Raw genomic sequence first — 7,766 nt, 5'->3', positions numbered from 1 at the left:
TCCTTTTCTGAGACTTCCAACACGTTATACACTTTATGACCAGAAAGCTTTACTAAATCGTGGAAAGTGTAAAATTTTCACATTTGTTAACAAAATACTTTTAGACACAATACTTTTAAAAACAAATATGCATTGATATAATTGTGCTGACAGAATTTACAAACATGTTATTCCGTAGCTTACTTTATTAGTTATAACGCTGAGAGGAGGTTATTTAAATTTGGATCCTTACATGTCTAGACTCCTCTTATCTGTGAAACAGAGGCAATAATAGGACATGAAATTAACATGTTTGGAACAGTGCCCATCAAGAGAAAGAATTAAATAAATGCTGCTATTGTTATTACTGGTTTCAGGCAAGGTGATTTCATAAAAAGACAAGCATTTGAAGAATGACAAACATCTCCTTTCAATATGCCAGGTTATCTTCTCTGACTACAGGTATGTATTAATCTGCCCGGGCTGCCATAGCAGAATACCACAGGGTGATTTAAACAGCAGAAATTTATTTTCTCACAGTTTGGGATGCTGAAAATCCAAGACCAAATGACAGTTTGTTTTTTGGGGAAACCTCTTCTTTGACTTGCTGTGTCTTCACACAGCCTTTCTTCTGTGTGCTCATACTCCGCGTGTCCCTTGCTTTCCTCATAAGGACACTAGTCTCATAGGATTAGACTCATTTTTATGACCTCATTGAACTTGATTACCTCCTTAAAGGAAATACCTTCAAGCGTAGTCACATTTGGAGTTAGGGCTTCAACATATGAATTTTGGGGGAGACACAATTCAATTTATAATAAGGTAAAACATTTGGGGATATTAATTAATGTCTAAATTTGGAACCCTTACTATGAGGCCTGTGCCAGATTACCCCCTGCTTACCCCACTGGGGGTTCTTAAGAGGTCATCTGATTTCCCTTTTAAATACATGACTTCAGCCGTGTTTAGAATTCCACTCATGAATATGCCTCCCTGCCTACAGTACTGTTCAGCAGAAACTCCCACAGTATTTTCTATGGATTCATTTCATTTCTGCCAGGTGATTGAGGGTTTGATTATTACTTGATACCAGGGAGTAAGGGATGCAGAAACTGAAGGGAACCAGGAACAGTGGGACATCAGTTCAGACATGCCATCCGCTTCAGGAATGTCAAGAATGTTGTCGGATGGCTTTGCCATCACTGGGATGGTGGAGGGCCACACGCCAGCCCTTCGTCTGGGTACGTGTGAAATTCCTAAGTGTTCAAAAATAACAGAGTGATATAATAGGCTCTCATTCTAACAAATTGAATCTCGCACACAGTTGTAATAAAAAGGATTTGTGTGATGATGACTTTTAAAATCGAGATTGAAGTGTCTTCGACCAGGAAGTGATAATGACTCATTTCACATTGTGCAGAACTATTCATTTGTCAGTAAAATCCTAACTCTCCTGCTTAGATTCCTGTTGTTTGCTTTATAACTTCCCAGCATCTCTGTGTAGTTCTGATGCTAATTTTTTATTTCATGAAATGTTAAGAACTCATCACATAAAATGAATATTGAGCTAATATCCTAAAAGTCCACAAGTAAACACTAAATTATGGTTATTTTTTATAGTAATCCACTTTAGAAAATTTCTATTTCCCTCCTCACGTCTGCCCATATTCAAAACAGTTTCTATCATCTGCATGTGTTTATGTTAAACTTCAAATGAAACTATCACTTTATTTTCTTTATTATGACTAGAGATTCTTTTTTAATTTTTCTACTACAGTTTATATTCAATATTATTTTGTATGAGTTTCAAGTGTATAGCATAGTGGTTAGACAATCATATACTTAACAAGGTGTTCCCCCAATATTTCCAGTACTCACCTGACACTGTACATAGTTATTACAATATTATTGACTGTATTTCCTATGATGTACTTGACATCCCTGTGACTGTTTTGTAACTACCAATTTGCACTTCTTAATCCCTTCACTTTTTTCACTCAGCCCCCCTACTGACTTCTTTCTGGCAACTATCTGAGTAGAGATTTTATTTATTTTTATTTTTTTCATATGCTTTTATTAAGTTTTTAGAGAGAGGAAGGGAGAGAGAGATAGAAACATCAATGTGAGAGAGAAACATTAATTGGCTGCCTCCTGCATGCTCCCTATTGGAGATCGAGCCTAAAATCTGGGCATGTGCCCTGACCAGGAATCGAACCAGGATCTCTCAGTCCATGGGATGATGCTCAATCCACTGAGCCACACCTGCCGGGCTATTTTTATTTTAAGTACTGTTATGTCTGGATAAACGAAGTAGTCTATCGTCCTTGATGGTGTCTTACAGCCCCTAGTTCTGCAGGTAATTAGACAAAGCATTAATTATTTGTTGTATATAGGAAGTTGCTGGCTGACCACATTTTCATAAATACCGAAGAGCTCTATTAAAATAACACATTTTGGTCAACATTATAACGCAAAGTAAAGATACCCACGGTGGAGCTTTAGTTAATAATAGATATATGTTACTGCATAGAAATCTAATTAATGCTAATGCAATGCTTGGGCATTGTTATCGATTGCTGATTTTTAGCAGTGCCTATACCCTGGCTGTTCACAACATGGGTCCTCTCTTCTTCCTTCCTTTTCCAGATCTGACAGACCCAAGAAAGTAGCACAGAAGTCCTGCCAGAAAGACCATCAGCCAGTACATTTCCAGCAGCTGAGTTTTCTGGCTGAGGCCTGGGGAAACTGAACCTACATTTGTTTCCAAGAAAAAATGAGTAGGGTCATTGGGGGAAGAAATTGAGTGTGAGAAAATTCATGCAAATTCCAGTGTGACGCTGGCCATGTGCAGTTTGGTCTCTCACCAAACTGCACATAGAGTCAGTTCTCGTTCACTCCCATTGAAATGACCACAGACCCAGCAGTAACTGGACTTCTGTGGTGGTTGTTGCTGCACTTTCTGGTCTCCTCGGCCGTTCAGCACGTCTATGCAAAACTGGCTCCTTGTGCCAGCCTCTGCCTTAAAGTTTACTTTTCCAAAAATTGTTCACCTCCCTGGCATTTGGAATCATTGTTCCATGACACAATAGGTGAAAAATTATGCATGTGCTTTATGGTGATCTTTGAGAGAGAGAAAGAGGGATGACGCAGCAGGAGATGGAAGCAGGGATCGTCTGCCTTGGGAAAGCCATCCCCAGTGGGCAATTGTTAGAGCATGACTCAGCTGTCTGGCTCTACCTTTCAGACAGTTTAACGTGACCTGGAGACAGATCAACACTGAGGCTTATTCACACATCAGCATGACTGAATCAGCCAAATCTACACAGAACACAGGACGGGCAAATACCTACGATTGAGTCAGGTAAATCCTACATTTTTCCTTTTGAAATGTTATTAATTTAAACTTCCTATGCAAAGCTAAGGCTTTCCTGCTATATTCAAGCATATAAGACTAACTAAAATGTATTTCTTTTAACTACATATTTTTTGCACACTTCTTTGTGTTTATTTCATTCATTTATTAAGTGCGTACAGTGTGACAGGTCCCAAATGAGGCATTTAATGATGAATTAGAAACATTTATACCTATTTTACAGATGAGCAGGTAGAGGCCAAGAAGGGTTAAATGGCTTTCTCTGAGCCACACTACTGTTTTATACTAAAGCAAATACTAACCTTAATATAATATTGGTACATTTTCCATTAACTTTTTACTTAGCCTTTCATTTTTTTATTTTGACTATTATTTGGTACTATTCAAGAGCTTTGGTTACCTTACACATTTTAGGTACCATTCATATAGCTCCAGTGTCTGAGATTGAGAATAATACATGTTTCAAATATCAGGGAAGAGGAATGGAAGCTCATTGGGTCTTTAATCAGAACCTTGAACTTTGAACCAGTTCTAGAACACTGACCTCCAGTATCCTGCCATGCAACAATTACAAGTCTTTATTGTTTACAGGCACCGCATGATCTCATTTATTTATGGAATATCATGAACAAAATAAGTGGACAATCAAAATAGATCCAGAGACATGAAAAAATGAAACAGAATAACAACCCTCAGAGGGAAGGAGAGTAGGGGGATTGGGAAGAGATAAACCAAAGAACTTATGTGCATATATGCAAAACCAATGGACACAGACAGTACTTTGGGGAAAGCGGGGGGGGGGGAGTGGGAGTGGGGAAGAGGGGGTCAATAGGGGAAATCTTTCATTTATCCTTTATCCTTTTAACAAAGATAAAAAAAATAAAAATAAAAAGTAATCATTTGACATTCTCTAATTTGTTACAAAAAGTTACTGTTAGACTAAAATAATAAAAACAGCACAGTGATGGGAAAAGTAAAACAAAAGTTTAAAAAGCCTTCCAAACAAACACCCATGCTGACCATAATCCAGGCAGCAAGACCTAGGTGTGAGGAGGCTGGTTTGGATTTATACAAGGTGGTTTACTACCAGAAATGCTGGGGGACTCCTTATAAAGTTGTTCACTCCGTAACACGATGTCAAGTACAGGTATTGTAAAACAGAGTTGCAGAGGGTCCAGGGTAGAGGTGTTAGGAACTGAAGATTCTGTCAGTGAGGACATGGGACCCAGGTCGTGCCTTGGAGACCATCACCTGATATGGCTGGCTTGGGTTTCTCATTTCCCACTATGGAAGAAGTGGTTCAAGACTCAATTCCTGGACCTGAAAAAATGGCGGCGGAGTGAACGGAGCTACACAGACCGTCTCCCAGTACCAAACTGGAATTACAACTATAACACAGACAAATCGACGGGAAAAACCAACAGAAAAGCAGCTTGCGAGGACCATACAACGAGGGACACTGACTCCATCCTGGTAGGCTTGCGAAGGCGCGAGACGGGGCTGGGAGCCCAAGGTCGGCAGCTCGGCAGCGGCCTTAGCTATAAGCGGCGCCCGCGGGTTACACTCCCAGGCGGCCCCACAGCGCAGCCGGGACTGAGGCTAAAACAGCCACAGCCACTCACCTTGGGCTCCGGCGGAGGGAGGGCAGACTGGACTGGAACTGTGTCGGGACACTCGGGGTTTGGAGGGCTCTCGGAGCTTTGGCTGAGTGCAGCCACTCAGGACGGTGGCCACATTGCTTCTTCCCAGGGCTCTGAGAGAGGCAGCAGCCCCTCCCTCGGAGATCCAACCCCACCCTGTGGGCCATTGAAGTGTTAATTGAGGCTCACTAAGGACCAGCATCTGCCCCACCCTCGTGAAAGCCCCTTGGCTGAGCACCAGAGGGAGTTTTTCAATCAACTGACAACCCAAAACTCATCAATTAACCTAGACTGCTAGCTTCCAGGCAAAAAGCTAGAGGATAACAGTACGTTTCCTGGGCTGGCAGCTTTAACCAGGAAAGTAAGACTTGACAGTGGTGTTCAACGCGGGTCCTCCCTCGCTCATCTAAACACAGGAGAGGGAGCCACAAACAGCAGAACACCAACACCCACAGGGAGAACTTGACAGGCTCCAAAGCCCAGAGTGATAGCTAAAATGGTGAAACACAGAAACAGAAGCCAAATGAAAGAGCAAACCACCTCCACCGAAGATGAGATCAATGTGGAGCAATTAGGCATGTTAACAGAGCTAGAATTCAGAGCCATGATCTTGAGGAAGCTGAACAGCATGAGTAAGGACATAGAGACACTGAAAATAAGCCAAATGGAAATTAAAAACCAACAAGAAGAGATAAAAAATGACATATCCGAAATGAAAAACACATTGGAAGGTTTAAAAAGCAGAGTAGGGGAAGCTGAGGACCGGATCAGCGAATTAGAAGACAGGGTAGAAAAAATCAACCAATCAGAAAAACAAAAGGAAAAAACTATTAAAAAACAGGAAGACAGCTTAAGAGAACTATGGGACAACTGGAAACGTAATAATATTCGCATCATAGGAGTCCCCGAAGAAGAAGAAAAGGAGCAAGGGATAGAGAATATATTCAAAAAAATAGTGAGAGAAAACTTCCCTAATTTGGTGAAGGAAGAAGGCATTCAAGTTCAAGAAGCACAGAGAGTCCCAAGTAAGAAGAACCCAAACAGGCCCACACCAAGACACATAGTAATTAAAATGCCACAAATTAAAGACAAAGAGAGAATCCTAAAAGCAGCAAGAGATAAGCAACAGGTTACCTACAAAGGGAACCCCATAAGGCTCTCAGCTGACTTCTCACAAGAAACACTACAGGCCAGAAGGGAATGGCATGAAGTAATCAAAGTCATGAAAAACAAGAATCTGAATCCAAGACTACTCTACCCAGCAAGGCTATCATTCAAAATAGAAGATCAAATAAAGAGCTTCCCAGACAAAAAAAAGCTAAGGGAATACATTAGCACCAAACCAGCACTGCAAGAAATGTTAAAAGGACTGCTGTAATTAGCAGTAGAAATGGGAACAAAAATAGAACCACACTAAACAAAAATGGCAATAAATAAGTACATATCAATAATCACCTTAAACGTAAATGGACTGAATGCTCCCATAAAGAGACACAGAGTAGCTGATTGGATAAGAAAGCATGACTCATCTATATGTTGTTTACAAGAGACCCATCTCTCAACAAAAGACTCACATAGGTTGAAAGTGAAGGGATGGAAAAAAATTTTCCAAGCAAATGGAAAGCAAAAAAAAGCTGGGGTAGCAATTCTCATATCTGATAAAATAGATTTCAAAATGAAGACCATAACTAGAGACAAAGACGGCCACTACATAATATTGAAAGGATCTATCCAACAGGAAGATATAACCTTGATAAACATATATGCACCCAATATAGGAGCACCAAAATATATTAAAAATCTTCTGGAGGACTTCCAAGGAGAAATCGACAACAATACAATCATAGCTGGGGACTTCAACACCCCGTTGACAGCACTGGATAGATCCTCTAGGCAAAAAATTAGCAAGGAAACAGAGACTCTAAATGAAGCACTAGACCAAATGGATTTAATAGATATCTACAGAGAATTACACCCCAAAACTACAGAATACACATTCTTCTCAAGTGCACATGGGACATTCTCAAAGATAGACCACATGATAGGACATAACCTAAATCTCTACAAGTTCAAGAAGATTGAAATCATATCAAGCATCTTCTCAGATCACAATGGCATGAAACTAGAAATCAACTGCAACAAGAACATGCAAAGACATTTCAACACATGGAGGCTAAATAGCATGTTATTAAACAATGAATGGGTCACCGAGGAGATCAAGGAAGAAATCAAAAACTTCCTGGAAACCAATGAAAATGAACACACAACAACACAAAATCTATGGGATGCAGCGAAAGCAGTTCTGAGAGGGAAGTTCATAGCACTACAGGCCTACCTCAAAAAACAAGAAAAATTTCTAATTGACTGTCTAACCTCACAACTTAAAGAATTAGAAAGCAAACAAAAAGAAAACCCCAGAGCAAGTAGAAGGAAGGAAATAGTAAAGATCAGAGCAGAAATAAATGACATAGAGACCAAAAAAACAATTCAAAGGATCAATGAAACAAAGAGCTGGTTTTTCGAAAAGATAAACAAGATTGATGGACCCTTAGCTAGACTCACCAAGAAACAAAGAGAGAGAACCCAAATACACAAAATCAGAAATGAAAGAGGAGAAGTAACAACCAACACCACGGAAATACAAAAGATCGTTAACAACTACTATGAACAACTATATGGCAACAAATTCGACAATCTCAGCGAAATGGACAAATTTCTAGAAACACACAGTCTCCCAAAACTATTCCCGGAAGAGATAGAAAACTTGAACAGAC

Source organism: Molossus molossus, unplaced genomic scaffold (genome assembly GCF_014108415.1).
Source record: "Molossus molossus isolate mMolMol1 unplaced genomic scaffold, mMolMol1.p scaffold_m16_p_1, whole genome shotgun sequence".
NCBI classification, from domain to species: Eukaryota; Metazoa; Chordata; class Mammalia; order Chiroptera; family Molossidae; genus Molossus; species Molossus molossus.
Note: the sequence above shows the minus strand (reverse complement) of the source record.